General features: G+C 42.0%; 1 pseudogene; it reads left to right on the top strand.

Moving 5' to 3' along the window:
• The first annotated feature begins 806 nt into the window (after positions 1 to 806).
• LOC122910116 lies at positions 807 to 1720 on the top strand (annotated as a pseudogene).
• Positions 1721 to 14443: the final 12723 nt, after the last annotated feature.

Here is a 14443-nt window from a genome sequence, read left to right on the forward strand (position 1 = left end):
TCTGTTAGATTTTGTTTGATATATAAAAAAAGTCTTTAACAATCAGCAAAGTGCTTCTGCAAGAGCACTACTCTGATGGCAGTCCATCTTTCTCGTCTCCGATCAAATTCACTTCCTTGACCATGACCAAGGTGGATTTCTCCCCGTCAACACTGCAGGTGCTGCTGTGCCTGGAACAGAACTCGGCTCCTTCCCTGAGTTCATAGCATCCTTGCAGATAATGAAAATTCTGGAAGCAGGACTTCGCTAGCAGTTTTGGTTTGGGGATGATGCGTGAGACGGAGAGAAGTCCATTTCGAGTTATGAGGTGCTGACACCAGGAAAACTCCTTGTTCCAGATAAAATATGTCAGTTTGACTCAGAAGACACAGGAAGGGGGTAGAGCTATCCTCTTGTAAGATAGCATGACTTCTTCTAGTCTTTTATATATATATATATATATATATATATATATATATATATATACATATATATGCCTCCTCGCTCCCTGGTATGTTCTGTGGATTAAGTGACAATGCCTGTGTGTGATGCTTTCTGATTTTTAAAGCATTTGCAAATGAGTGGCCAGGAGGTCATTTTAAAAAAAACACATGTTTTGAGGGCTTTGGTCTGTGTCTGAATCACACTCCAATTATTTGCTAGCTCTGTGACCTTGGACAGTTTGCTTAAACTTACTGAGCATAGGTCTCCTCGGCTTTCAGATGAGATGACCGTACCAGACACCGGGCAGAGCGGGCAGGGGTTTCTGTGCAGTGTGGAGGTCCTCGGCGTGAGCTGCCTCCATCCAGCTTCTCCACCTGCAGTGCATGCCCTGCCTGCTCCAGTCCTGCTTTCTGCCCTCACCTGCCCTGCTGGTGCCAGTCCCCTCTGCAGCTTCAGCTACTCACACACCCTGAGTCGCTGCAGATCTGAGCTGCACGGAGACTGGAGCAACTGGGAAGGGCTGCCTCGCACCCGAGTAGCTGCCAGACTACTCGAAAGGTTGCCATGGGGTTGTTATTCCAGCAGGAGCCCCGAGGAAACCATGCATGACAGGGGTGACCTGTCCAACACTAGTGCCCCAATTGTGGCCACCCTGGCTGCCTTCTGCACCTGGCATTGCCCTGAGGCATGAGTGGCATCCTCTCAAATCTGGTTAACTCCATCATCCCAATGGCAACGGAAGCTTTCAAGAAACACGGAGCACACACCCCAGTAAAATTTTTGGAGTGACAACCTTAGACGTTGCCAGAGCCAAGACTTTTATTATAGAACTGAGGGGTTTGGCTCCTGCTTGCATCAATGTTCCTGTTACTGGTGGCCATGCTGGGAAGACCGTCATCCTCCGATCTCCCCAAGCACTCTCAAGGTGGACGTTCCTCCAGGACCAGTTGAGAGCTGTTACTGGGAAGAGTCAGGAAGCCCACATAGAAGAGGTGAAGGTCTAAGCCAAAGCAGGCTCTGCTGCCCTGTCTGTGGCTATGTGGGAGCTGAGTTTGTCTTCTCTCTTGTGGAGGCAATGAACAGGAAGGAAGGAGTTGTTCAGTGTTTCTTCATTAAGTCCCAAGAAACAGACGGGCCCTATGTCTCTACACCATTATTCCTGGGGGCAAAGGGCATCCAGAAGAATCCAGGCATTGATAAGACCTCCCCTTTCAAAGAGAAGATGATAGCAGAAGCCATCCCTGAGCTGAAGGCCTCCATCAAGAACTGAGAGGAGTTCATGAAGAAGATGAAATGAGAGAGCAGCCAGCCTGCGGTCTGTTTCCCTAACTTGTGGAGACAATTTTATAGGAGACTGTAAAGCCATCTCCTGTTGCTTTGTGTTTCATTTGCATTAACCACGGGTGTCTTGTTAGGGTCGCCTTCCTTTCCAAATCATGGGTCCACCTGTGGGTACATCAATAAAAGCAGGCTTTTATTTCCTTTTTCAAAAAAAAAAAATGGAAATGACAATACCAAAGTTGTAGGGACATCAGGAAGGAGTAAATGATGCACGTAAGTTGCTTCGCTGGCTACATGGTGTGTGGTATGAGCCGTCTGCATGGTTGCTGGTTTTATCTTTCTTGCTTTCTACCGAACACTGAGAGGAGAGAACAGCTTTTATTCATATGCTTTCCTTTGTGAAATGGTTGGTAACCACTGGCCTAGAAAGATGAATTGTGTTACTCTACTTAAATCCAGCAGGAATATCTTCTAAAGCAAAGCATACACTTGGAGATTGTGACTACTGTTAGTTAGAATAAAATTGCTTCTACCCTTTGAAGCAGCAAGCATCCTTCCTGAAGTAAGAGGGAGATACCCTAAGATTTCATGCTTTTGATTCATGGAAACCCTATTATTCTTGTTCAGGTGTCCCTTGAGCCTGGGGCATGTCCTACAGGAGATCTTTTCTTTTAATATTTCTGATCTACCTATGAGGCAGGGAGAAGGGAACATAGGAGTCTCAACTGAAAGGGAAAATGAGGATACCCACGGGAAGTCCTCTTCCAAAGCCAGGAAGGCACTAGCAACAGGAGACCATGACTCAGATGGCCGCTCCATCAGAAACCAGAGTCCCAGAGGGCAGAATGCTGGAACCAGAAGGATCTCCGAAATCATCTGGGTGATTATGCATGGGAGTAAGCAGAAGCTATTTGCCACTGGTAAAATTGTAGCTGTGACAGTATGTGCTGTTACCCGTATGCCAAGTGAGTGGGGAATCTGGTCTAGGACTTGGGCCTCTTCCCGCCTAATTTAGAAAGTGTCACCTTTGCTTTGGAGGCACTGGAGGAAATCTTGACATGAACATGACACAATCTTTACCCTCAAAGCCAAAAAGAAGATAGAAAGCAGACCCAGGTGAAGGTCTTAGGCTTTTCTCAAAGTAATGTAGAGGGAAAGAAAAACAAACCTTATGCCTGGTTTGGAGAATCAGGGGTACAAACTTCCAGAAGAGATGGTCTTCGAATAGAACCTCGATGACCAGCTGCTATGCCAAAGAAAGGTGTGGATACAATGATTGGCCCTAATGCAAAAAGGTGATCATTTCTGGGTGGGCTAGAGAGAGTCTAAATTATTTTTCTTCCCTCAGCCTGAGTTTCTCATCAGGAAACGGGCACAGGCATACTTCTCCTATGTGGTCCGCTAACATAGAGGAAAGCATTGTGCCCAAAAGCTCCCTCATTTCTTTCCTTCCCTCCCCACAGATCCCAAGAGCTGGTGCATCATCTGCGCTCTCGGTAGCTTTGATATTTTTCCTTTGGCTTACCAATTTATATAACACTTCCATCACTGGGCTGCTCTAAGGAGTGGGTAGTAAAAATACACTAAAAATTTAAAAACAAATTTTGTACAGTTACAAGTCAGAGAGAAAATTCCTCTGAGTTGCACATTCCCTGTGACCTCACTTTGCCAGAGTCAAACTCCTATTAGTGACTAACCTTTGTGTCCCCTCCTGGAGCATAGGCTGAGGCTGTGGTGCTGGGGTGAGATCTTTATGCCAGAGGGTCTTCAGAGCAGAGAGCATCAGCACTGTGTAAAAAGAGGCTCAAGGAAGGAAGAGTGTCTTAAAGAAAGGGACTGACAATTAGAAGTTGGGTAGAAGTAGGATTGCCAGATTTAATAAATAAAAATATAGGATACCCCGTTGGTTTCAATGTTGATAGTCAAAATATGATTTTTTAAGGTAAATATGTTTCACTTATTACATGGGATATATTTAGACTAGAGCGATTATTTATCTTAGATCCAAATTTAGTGGGGCATCCTGTATTTTATCTGGTAACCCTAAGTGTTTGGGGCAGGAAATAGTAATGGAGCTAATAATAATAAAAATAATGTATTTTTAAAGAAAGGTTTATAATTTTTTTAAAGATTTTATTTATTTATTTGAGAGAGAGAGGAGAGAGCATGAGGAGGGAAAGGGAAGGGGCACACGTAGAAGCAAGCTCCCCACTGAGCAGGGAGCCTGATGTGGGACTTTAACCCAGGACCCTGGCATAGTGACCTGGGCTGTAAGGTGGATACTTAACCTACTGAGCCACCCAGACGCCCCAGAATTTATAGTTTTAAAAGCACCCTTGGAGGGCACCTAAGTGACACAGTTAGTTAAGCATCCGACTTTTGATTTTGACTCAGGTTGTGCTCTTAGGGTCTTGAGATAGAGCCCAGCGTAGGACTCCATGCTCAGCTTGGAGTCTCCTGAGATTCTCGGTCCCTCTTCCTTGGCCCCTCCTGCTCATGCACACTCTTTCTTTCTCTCTCAAATAAATAAATAAATCTTAGAAAGGGGAGGAGGAGCTCAGGTTTCTTTTTTTACTTTGTCCTCACATTAACTAAAGGTAGTGTTGTTCTTCTGGTTTTGGATGTGATGCAGGATAAGGTTCAGAGATGTTCAGTGACTTACCTAAGGACATGCCACAGACGGTGGCAGTGCCAGCATTCAAGCTCATGTACTTTTTAAGCTTCTTATTTTGAGATAGTTTTAGACTTACAAAAAAGTTGCAAAACTAGTAGGGTGCTCCTGTATCCCCTTTAGGCAACTCCTTTTTACATGAACACCTTAAATAGCCATAGAACAATAATCAAATCTAAGGAATTCACCTTGGTATATTACTACTGTCCACTGACTTTATTCAGATTTCATGAATTTTCCCACTAGTGGCCCTTTTCTTTCCCAGAATCCATTTCCGCTTCCCACATCACTGTCTGTTGTCATGTTTCCTTAGTCTCCTACCATCTGGAATGGTTCCTCGGTTTTTCCTGTCTTTCATGATCTTAGTGCTTTTGTCTAGTACTGATGAGTTATTTTGTAGGATGTCCTGTGGTTTTGGTTTGCCTGATGTTTTCTCAGGATTCTATGGAAGGCACTGGGAAGGAATCCGCAGAGGAGATAGTCCTTTTCGGGCCATACCATGTTTATTATGTTGACATGTTGTATCAGTGATATTAATCTAGACCACTTGCTAAAGATGGCATCTGCTGGGTTTTTCCACTGTACACTTACTGTTTTCCCCTTTGTGATTACTAAATATTTTTAGAGGAGATACTTTGAGACCATGCTCAAATCCTGTGTCCAATTAAACTTTCATCCACCAATTTTAGCATCTATTGGTAGATCTTGCTTGCTGCCGTGCCTAGTGTGGTCCTTATCCTTTCTACATTAATTAATTGGCATTCCTCCATAGGAAAGACTTGTAGGTTTATCCAGTTACCTCGTTTAAGTTCAGTTATTGTAATTCCAAGTTTATTGTTCTTTTCCCTATAACACAGGTGAAGAAAAAAGGGAAAGAATTTGGGTTACTGTAAAGGTATGATTGTTTCAGATGTGCAGTGGGAAGGAGGTAGGGATAATTTTTTTCATTTCACAAGTATTGATCAAACACTTCTATACATGGCATTATAGGAGGTCCAGTGAAGGAAAGAGAAGTGTACAAAAAAATCCAAAGAAGGCTGATAAGTCAAAGATTCATACTTAAGGTACTTTTAATAAAAGGGATAATGAAACTTCTCAGCCAAATATTGAACTGAAAAATAGTCACATCAATGACTATGACAAGGGCAAGTGTCTCATAAGGCAGTCAGTTATCAAGCTGTGTGGTATAGGACATCTCCAACAAGATGATCATGTTGGGAAGATCTTGGTGCCTTAGTCTGCAGTGTTAGGAGCATTTTAAACTTTTTCTCCTAATTCAGAGAGAAGACCCCAACTAGAAGAGAACCATTTGACTGCCTTTGGGCCTATGATTCCTCTCCTGTCTGGAAGACAGCACAAGGCTTCAGAGAATTCAAGCATGCTCCTCATTAGGAAATTGGGAATTAATTTATATATAATTTATATAACCTGGAAGAGTTAAACTTCTATTTTTCGTGACTAGAACTGACCATATGGGCATAATCCCAGTGCCCCGAATATCATCAGACGATAAAGGACTGGCATGGCCAAAAGATTTCCAAACTAGAGCATATTATGTTAACCAGTAGTCAATAAAGCTAAAGGGCAGTTTTACAGAGAACACTAATTATCCTTCTGTGTGGAGTGTGATGAGATCCAGCTAGGGGCAAATATAGATTCTCCTTGTGTGGGTCAGTGGTTTATTCTCCTGTCTCCTATCAGAGTAATCATTTGCATATTCAGGCAGAATGTGAATTGTTTAGGACACCCTTGTGAAGAATGCTGATGTGAAGACAATCTAGCTCCGTTACACTAATGTACACTAATGTCATTAAAAAAAAATTTTGTCCAACGGGAGAGCTTATTCTAGCTACAACATGCTTTCCTTTATATTCTTCTTCAACTTTTCTGCAGTTGATTCAGGTAATAGCTTTTGTTTTAGAGATGAGGAAACCGAGATTCAGTACCTTTATGTCATTTTTGCCTACAATTGTGGATCTAGATCTCGGGTCCAAATGTTCTGATTCCAGAAAATGTGTTTCTAGCCTTACGCCATATTGCCTCCAGTTAGTGATATTCTTAAAATTCCTTATAACTATAAGTAGTATGATCATATGACCCATTTTTCTCGGAGTGGTTCAGATTTATATTTTCTGCCATGGCATAATTGTTGATAGTACGACTTTCTATTCTAAAGAAAATAAAATATCCTGTCTTAGACAAGAGAACAACATATCGCCCTTTCCATAGTAAGGCTCAGAGAAATTCTAGCTGAGAATTCATGCAATCTTTTTTTTTTTCCCAATTTATTTATTTTCAGAAAAACAGTATTCATTATTTTTTCACCACACCCAGTGCTCCATGCAAGCTGTGCCCTCTATAATACCCACCACCTGGTACCCCAACCTCCCACCCCCCCCGCCACTTCAAACCCCTCATCTGTTTTTCAGAGTCCATAGTCTCTCATGGTTCACCTCCCCTTCCAATTTACCCAAATTCCCTACTCCTCTCTAACGCCCCTTGTCCTCCATGCTATTGGTTATGCTCCACAAATGAGTGAAACCATATGATAATTGACTCTCTCTGCTTGACTGATTTCACTCAGCATAATCACTTCCAGTCCCGTCCATGTTGCTACAAAAGTTGGATATTCGTCCTTTCTGATGGAGGCATAATACTCCATAGTGTATATGGACCACATCTTCCTTATCCATTCATCCGTTGAAGGGCATCTTGGTTCTTTCCATAGTTTGGCGACTGTGGCCATTGCTGCTATAAACATTGGGGTACAGATGGCCCTTCTTTTCACGACATCTGTATCTTTGGGGTAAATACCCAGGAGTGCAATTGCAGGGTCGTAGGGAAGCTCTATTTTTAATTTCTTGAGGAATCTCCACACTGTTCTCCAAAGAGGCTGCACCAACTTGCATTCCCACCAACAGTGTAAGAGGGTTCGCCTTTCTCCACATCCTCTCCAACACATGTTGTTTACTGTTTTGTTAATTTTGGCCATTCTAACTGGTGTCAAAAAAACAAAGAGGCAACCCACGGAATGGGAGAAGATATTTGCAAATGACAGTACAGACAAAAGGTTGATATCCAGGATCTATAATGAACTCCTCAAACTCAACCCACACGAAACAGACAAACACATCAAAAAATGGGCAGAAGATATGAAAAGACACTTCTCCAATCAAGAAATACAAATGGCTATCAGACACATGAAAAAATGCTCATCATCATTAGCCCTCAGGGAGATTCAAATTGAAACCACATTGAGAGGGACGCCTGAGTGGCTCAGTTGGTTGGATGACTGCCTTCGGCTCAGGTCATGATCCTGGAGTCCTGGGATCGAGTCCCGCATCGGGCTCCCAGCTCCACGGGGAGCCTGCTTCTCTCTCTGACCTTCTCCTTGTTCATGCTCTCTCTCACTGTCTCTCTCTCAAATAAATAAATAAATAAATAAATCTTTAAAACCACATTGAGATATCATGCAATCTTTAAACACATGTTAAGGAAATCCTAATAAACCCCCTAAGTGTTAAAAACTAATTATGTCAGGGGCACCTAGCTGGCTTAGTCAGAAAGGCATGCAACTCTTGGTCTCAGGGTTGTCATTTTAAGCCCCATATTGGATATAGAGCTTATTGAAATAAAACATTTAAAAAAGTGAAATTATGCCATTTAAATATATCATGATGCATTCTGTTGTTGGAATAGTATGCACATATAACACACACACATATACCCAATATTTAATGATCTGGAAAAAAACTCAGAAAAGACAAAATTATAATAACTTGATTCAAATTGTATGTGTATGTGGTTATACCTAGGTAACAAGATTATAGATGGATTTTCCTTTTTAAAAAATATGTTTCTGGATTTCTAAATAGCCTACAATGAATATGTAAAAATTTTACAGCTAAAAATTATCTTTAAAATCTCTCCTTTAGAATGAAGGGATTTCTTTTGACAGGAGAATATAAAGTTGTCACCTTGGAGAAAGTAAGACCACATAGATAGGAGTCTAGTAGTATAGTAATAATCCTTCTTACAAGTAGAACAGATCCTTATATCCCAAGAATTTTCTGATCATATTTTCTTGCTTAAACTTGCAAAGAAGGCTGTAGTCAGTAAGCTTATGTCCCATTTCACAAGAGAAGCCAAAAATGCAGAGAAGACAGTGAATAAGGCATATGTGGGAGCTCCAAGGTTGTCCCAGGTAAGACCTTCCACCACTGGCTCTTATGCTTTTCCTATATTGGTGTTTAATGTCAACAGTGAGACCCTGAGCTAACAGGGAGAAGTGAATCCGTTTGCTCATGCTTCCCGTCTCTTGTGTGGACTGTAGAGAGAACAGGGCATACTGCCGTCATGGTGTAACACGGGAAACGAAGAGAAGCTTTTCCTTTATTTAAGCAACCATTTAGCCAGCCATTAATTTCAATCCCCAGCCATTCAAAAGAACACTGACTACAACTCTAAGACAGGTTCCAAGCCTGAATTTGTTGTGACTGTGTCTGCCGTATGATTTACGGTGCCTTGCTTTTTCCCTCTGGTCCTGGATTTCTCCATCTGCAGAATGAAAACTTGTAACCAGATCACCTCTATGGTTCCCTCTGGCTTTGATAGTATGTGATTCCAGGCTTCTGAGCTTCAGAGGGAAAAAGTGAATTCCAAAGCTGTATTCCAGAAGCACCCTGTCTAACTTGGGCTCTACTTTTCTTTGCATTTGGAATCAGCCCAAAGAAAAGGTCATTTTTGCAGACATCTTGAGGTTGCGCTCCAATGTCCTCATTAAATAACAGGAACCCAGACTGGCAGGCCCAGGGGAATATTCAATCAAGGAGAAAAAGGCCAAGTCATTACCGGAACCCTATCATCAGAGCTGTAAACATAAGCATTCATTCGTGGGCTTTAGCTGAAAGCATGTTCAATCATGCACTCTCCCTCCTTATACAGGTTCCGTTTGTCAAATGCGTGTGACCATTCCGATAAGTCACCAGGGGTGGGAAGGGAGAAAGAGAAAGAAAGAAAATTGCCACCGTAAATAGACTCTGAACATAGAGAGATCAAAATAGACAGCCTCTGGCTTTAGGGGATGAGTCATCGTCGCAGCCCAGACCGCAAAAACAAGCGTGGCTTCTCTCCTTCGCAGCAGTCTTCCTGTCTGGAAAGGAAACACTGCTCTGATTGGAGATATTGGCCATTTTACAGACTTCAGAGCGGTTTAGGCAACTGAACATACAAGAAGGGGAACAGGTAAAATGATTTTTCCAAGTGCTTCTCTGGAGAACCAGCTACCAACTCTGATCTGAAGACGAGTAGAAAATTTCCTCTTCAACCAACACTGGGTTTTGTTTTGTTTTGTTTTTGTACGATGGTCTTCACTTCTGGTGTGGTATACATATTTGTTTTCCTTCAAGTAAAGAAGTTATTTTTCTGAGACTTGGTTTCTGGGCACTGAGCTGAGTGCTGTGAGGAAAGGAGAGGTGAGCTTACATGAGGACCATCTAATGAGGAAGTGGACAGGCACACACATCACGATCTTATGAAAGGAGATACGTGCTGAAACAGGAAAAGCCCAAGACCACGGGGGTGTGAGGGAACCAGTAGTGGGCCCTGATGAATGGTCCACTGATTGAAAGACTGGTGTGAAGAAGGCCTACGTGTGTTCAGGATTTAGCAGTGAGTCTAGGTTGAGCTTGATGCGTCGTGCACGGTGAGGGAGGAGAAGAAATAAGGCTTGAAGGACAGATTGAGTCCAAATCCGGAAGGAGCTTGAATGCCAAGATGCAGTTTTGGGCCTTGTCCTCTATGCTGTGAAGATGGGGAGGGGAAGAAGCAGAGACACTGTGGAAAAGTAACAATGCCAGCCGTAGGGAGGAAAAGATGGAGAAGCAAGATCAAGGAAGATTGGTTAGGGACTCTCATCACAGTTCAGGAAAGAAATAAACTATGGCTCCTGTTCGCAAAATAAGAAATATATATTTGGTCTTTGTCCCTGGTTCTTGGCAAAGAGTCCTTAAAACTCTTGTAATTTCTTCAGTGATAGGAGTGATAAGAGCATTTTTTTTTAACAAAAATTTTTAAACACAGAGCTCCTATAAATCCCTTGGAATTTCCTGAGTGATAGGATATCTTTTTTTCCTAATGAGACAACTGGCTGCTGGGGATCCCTAGATAATTTCAGTATGGGGCTTATTACCAGAAAAATCAAGGTATGACTAGAGGGGTGGAGCTTTGAGTCCCATCTCCCAATTCCTGGAGAAGGGCAGAAGTGGAGTGACTGGAGCTTGAGTCAACCACCAACGGCCAATGAGTTAATCAACCATGGTGATATCATAAACCCACGATATAAGTCCCGATGATTTATATCCTTTATAAAAAGTCTGTGATAGTAAAATATTCCCGAGTCCCGTGAGATGTTCTAGCAAAGTAGTAAATCTGAGGAGAGGATTGTGGGAACCTGCTGAATTTATAGCCAGTTGGTCAGAAGTACAGGTGGTAAGACGGGCCTCTGAAGTGGGGGCAGACTTGTGGGAAAGAGTTCTTAGCCTGTGGGACCTGCTCTAACTCTATGTTAGTACTAGAGAGCTGGGCAATCAGTTGCTGTGGGAAACCCTCCTACACACATTTGATGTCAGGAGTGTCGTGAGTAAAACCAGCTCATTGCTCCCCACCTAGAACATTCCCTTAGATTAGAAAGGAGAGCATCTACAGAAAAGAGTAGAATAAATATGTTTGAATTTTTAATCTGGTTAGGGAGGATATCACTATAAAAACGTTCACCATCATAATGTGTGTGAAATCATCAAGGGATCAAGGAGACAGCTGGAGTCAGCTCAGTTTGACACAAAGGAGACTACCCACTTTATAGGAATATGGGGCAAATAGATTTAGCTGGCCTACTCACACTGTAGACTTTATTTACTGCTCTGAATTCTGAATACTATATATTCAACTACATTTTCTTTCCAGCTTATGATTTCTTTCCTGCCTTGGTACCAGTTCTTGGTCTTTAGAAGGCAGTGGCTTGGAAGAAAGAGAGCTCATGTTACTGCTGGCTCAGCTTTGCTTCCTGTCTGACCTTGGGTAAATACTCTGATCCCTCTGGGCCTTGGTTTTCTATCTGCAAAATAGGCATCATGTATTGAATTAATCAGTGCCTGGGACCCCTTGCAGCTCTAAGAGTTTAGGATGAATATTTAGTAATGAAGTAATCTTCATTACTAAGGTTATCTTTCACAAAACAATCTCGTATCATTGAACCCTCCTGATAACTTGGGATATGCTGTGCAGGTATTATTATATAATAGTATTTCATAGAGGTGTAGATAAAGGTATAGAGATACATAGAAGGTAGGTAATTTTTACAAGGACATACAGTGAATTAATGGTCAGCACTAGAACCTTGGCCACCTGACTCCCAGCCCATGCTCTCTTGGCTCTCCTGGGCTGTACTGGTCCCTAGGAAAGGTCAGTGGAACACATTGCCAGGAACACACCCAGAGTCCATGTCTGTTCTTGAATATCTTGTATTTACAGTGTTTCTCCTCAGTGACACCAGGCCAAAAGAAAGGGAGCCATTTTACCAGGGTCACTGCAAAATATTACTTATGAAAGACACTTAAAAAAAAAGATTTTATGTATTCACTTGTCAGAGAGAGAGAGAGAGAGAACTAAGTAGAGGGAGAAGCAGACTACCTCCTGAGCAAGGAGCCCAATGTGGGACTCAATCCCAAGACCCTGGGATCATGACCTATACTGAAGAGAGCTGCCCAATTGACTGAGCCACCCAGGCATCCTTGTGAAACATATTTCTTTAAAACCACTTCTAGCATGCAACTCTTGACCTTGGTGTTGTGAGTTCCAGCCTCATGTTGGGTATAGAGATTCTTAGGTATAAAATCTCAAACAAAATGAACCCTTCCTTTTCCTGGGATCTGTGCAGATGTCAAGCTTATTTTGTGGTCTTTACTTTGATGGGCAGCTGTAGGAAGTTACCTACTTGGATGTGGTCAGCAGGCAGAGGCTGGACCATCTACACTCCTCAGTGTGTGTCCCTCTGGCCATAAAATTATGTTAGCTCTGGGCCAAATGGACTTTGGAGTTCATCCAATCCAGTGCCCTGTCCAGGGCTAGATATTTTCTATAACAGTTCTATTGGTTGTCCAGCATCTTCTTGAACTACTACATTACTTCTGGAACCTAGACCTGTATTGTCAGCTATCTGTGGTTATCTTCCCGGCCAGCTCACATTCAACATGACTGAAGCCAAATCTATGTTATCTTCCCCAAATACTTCCCTTTTCTCCTCCAGTTGCATTGTCTTCCATTCAGTGCAACAAGCTAAAACCTAATCCTTTTAAGTCCTTTTCCTCTTCCTCTTCCACATTTGCAGAAGTCCTGATTGTGTTCCATTTGTGCAATCTTGTTTTCCTGCATCCTTCTTTGAACTCATTTCTGCTCTCACCTTTCCAGGATTTCCACCATATTTTCCTGGACTATCCATGTAGTCATCTCACTGATTTCTCAAAGCAATTTGATAAGCAAATATAAATTTTAAATTTCTAAGTGGGAATAAAGGATGCATTTTCCAAACTTATGAACCATGGACATTTGTTTCCAGGGTATGTCTGGCCAATGTTCGTCTAGTCATTCCAGATGAATTATAGCCCCTTATCATTGTCACATCTGTCCACCCCTACTTGTCACTGCACTTGTTATTTCCATTGCTTAGAATGCCCTTCTTCCTGACTCTTGCCATCTGGGGAAATCCTACGCATGTTTCATGGTCCAATTCAAATGTCTCCTACTCTCTGAAGCCTTCTTTGATCCCATGTCCCGGGATAACCTCTGAGTTCTCAGAGGACTCTGCACCTGAGTTTATTATGATATTTGTTTATTTATTCTGTGTCTATTATAATATTTAAATCATATTCTAGTTGAGTGTGTTTGTATCTGTTTCCCAACACATTGTAAAGTCTTAAGGGCTAGAAACTATATTTTATTCATCTTCCTGTCATAAGACTAGAATGATGATTTTGTTTTCTTTTACTTCCTTCAGTATTGATTCAACAACTTATGGCTGACACTTCATGAACTTGATGCAATAAACAAGCTTACGATTCTAGTACAGTGGCCTCTAATTTCTTTGCCTCCCCCATTACTACTTGTGTCTAGATGGGAAACAGTGGGGTTATGCTTTGGGACATGGAGACATTGGTTTAGAAAGCAAGATTGGGCAAGTATGTTGGCAGTTACAGTACAAGAACCTTCTGGGAGAAGTTATCTGAGAGAGGAGAGCAGGTATTAGGGATGATTCCTGAAGCTTCAATATCAATATCTTATCTTTACTGAGTACCTACTCTGTGCAAGGCTTTGTGCTAGAAGCCTGGGGACACCTGATCCCTCAAGGAACTAATAGTTAGTAGTTAGATTGTTAAAGACTCCTCATTCCCATGAACAAAACCCAATGCTGCTAGCTGGGCTACAAAGATAAACTTATTTTAAGGATGTGAGGGTGTCAGCATCCAAAGGCAAGGAAATAGTTAGGTCTGGAACTGAGTTGGAACCAGGGGATGAAGAGCCATAGGGGGTCCAGGAAGTGGTTGTACTTTTGTTCTTTTTGTGTGTCTGTTTTCTTCTTTCTTGCTATAGGCCAGTATTCTTAGTTTCTCTAGCGATCTATGGTTCAGAAAGCTGTGTTAGGAATGTGGCTAGCACTGAATATCACTTCTAGCTGAGTTACTTGAGACACATAATTTTCCCAAGTCTCCCATCTATGAGATGAGATTTGACTGGCTCAAATGTCAGCTTTGAGGGCCTATTTTGACAAGTTCTGCCTTAAGTCATTTTTCAGATTTGGTTTCAGATTTTGATTATAAATAAATATGAAAATATTAGGAAATAGTGACTCTGGGAAAACTCTTATCCTACTCTAGATTCCAGTGCCCTTGGGCAGCCAATAAAACCTGTTTTGTTAGAACAACTGAGCATAAGATTCCTCCCTACTTGTTACTCTTTTCCACCTAGGAACATCCTGGTTCTCTCTAATCCACACTGCCTTCTCCTTTCTTCATC

Source organism: Neovison vison, chromosome 6 (genome assembly GCF_020171115.1).
Source record: "Neovison vison isolate M4711 chromosome 6, ASM_NN_V1, whole genome shotgun sequence".
NCBI classification, from domain to species: domain Eukaryota; kingdom Metazoa; phylum Chordata; class Mammalia; order Carnivora; family Mustelidae; genus Neogale; species Neogale vison.